Genomic DNA, 1,931 nt, shown 5'->3' with positions numbered 1-1,931 from the left:
CTCCTCGTAGCGGGGTGAGGCTTGGGTATTGGAGGGATCCTCTTGCTCCAGGGCACTTTGGGGATCTCCGGACCTCCTGGTGGGGCTCTGCCCCGGGGTTTGAGGCCTTTGCAAGCAGGTCCCTTCAGTCAGGTAGTTGGCAGTGTGCTGCACGGGGCTGCTGGAGTAGCCTGAGCTAGGGTTAGGGAATGGGATAGTTCAGAGCTGACTTGCTGAGATGCCTGGAGGGCTATTTAGGATGTGTGTAGGTAGCCTCCTCCATGCTAATCACACGAGGATGAAGCTTGGGCCCCGACATGGGGTTGGGTCTGGTAGGTTGAAAGCGGTGGGGTCAGGCTTGGCTGTGGAGGGCTCCTCTTCCTCCGGGTGCGTGTTGCCAGGGAGGGATCTCCCAGCTGAGCTCAGTGGTGGGCTTTTGGGCTTTCCCCAGCTTTGGGGATGCAGATATTGTGGTCACGGCCCGGGGGCTCCTGGAGACAGCTGAGCTCAGGCGGGGGCAGAGAACAGGAAGGTTTGAAGCTCTTTTCCCTTGGCAATGGGAGCTGTCCGAGGGCTGTTCCCAGGACACGAGCAGTTTGCCCAGTCCCTGCTGAGTGGAAGTGGGATGAATCCTGGGCCCCCTCGCGTAGGCTTACGTTTTGGAAAGCAGCAGTGTCGGCCTCCACAGGGTACTTGTATTGCCACCAATCTCTTTTTTTTGCCTGGATATGCCCAGGGTCTCCTGCCTGAGGTTGCTGGAGAAGCTCATGCTGGGATTGGGGTTGGGGTTGGGGCTTTGGCTGGTGACAGAGAGCAGGAAAGCATGGAGCTGTCTTTCTGCTCAGGGTTCGTTGGACTCCCTCTTGGTACCATATTTTAGAGACAGATGGGTCTCGTCATCCATTCGACAAGGTCGCTGGATGGACTCGCGCCCCCTTGCCCCCTTGGGATCCACCGGACGCAGGAGGGTAGGTCATGTTGGCAGATAAGCTGGCTAACCTAGTGAGGAGGGCTTTAAACCTTGTTTGCCGGCTGATGGTGACCAAAGCCCTGCGGTACTTAGGGAAATGGGTGACGTGGAGGAAGCACAAGCAGGACGGGGCAGTAGGGGAGGCTCCTTGTTCTTGCTGGGGGCGTAGGGCAATGGGGGAGTTACCAAAGAGTAAGGGCAACGGGGGAGTTACCAGGGCTCAAAGAGTTGGTGCTGAAGGGGCTGAGCACAACGGGCACTACAAAGCATCTCCTTTAGATGGGCTGCTCTAAGTGCAGATCAGCGTCTCGCACCCACACAGCAGTTAGAAATCGTGCTCCTGCACACCCATACCTCCCCACCACCGCCCATCACCATTGCACTTCCTCTGTTCCTCTCTTCCTTTCCTTAGTCTCTAGCCTTGATTTGTTACTTGATGTCGCTGTCATTGTGTCCATCATCACTGGCGCTGTCTTCATCGCCCAAGCCGCTTTCTTCTTCGCTGTCCTCAACTTCTTCCTCACCGTCCCTGCTTTCTTCCCCAGGCGAGAAGCTGTGTGGGTGGTGTCCTGCTGGGGCAGAGATAAAAGCAGAGCAGAGGAGTTGTCCTGCTCGCTCTGTGGTTGGCACAGGTGACAAGAGTCAAGTTAGCGGGCTTTTGCATTTCATTGTAGCCGTCGTTGTCTTTTGTTCCTCTTGTTCCATGATCTGTATTGTTCGTCTTTACTGTCTGTAGCCAGTAGTATTAGCACTGTTGGGAATTAGCCTTAGTATTTTTTCAAATTAGTATAGTTAGTTGGTAGTTAGCACTCATAGTTATTAGCATTATGAGGACATAGTTGCCCATCATGTTAACAATAACCCCCTTATTTCCTAAGCATCCTGGCCACAGGGGCGTGGAGGAAAGGAGCAGTTCACACACTGTGCAGGTACACGACTTGCTGGGAGTTTTCTCACGTCTGCTCCTCCTGGCTGCCAAGTC

Source organism: Alligator sinensis, unplaced genomic scaffold, assembly GCF_000455745.1.
Source record: "Alligator sinensis unplaced genomic scaffold, ASM45574v1 scaffold1776_1, whole genome shotgun sequence".
Taxonomy (NCBI): Eukaryota; Metazoa; Chordata; order Crocodylia; family Alligatoridae; genus Alligator; species Alligator sinensis.
The sequence above is the reverse complement of the archived record's forward strand: the minus strand, read 5'-3'. Positions refer to the sequence as shown.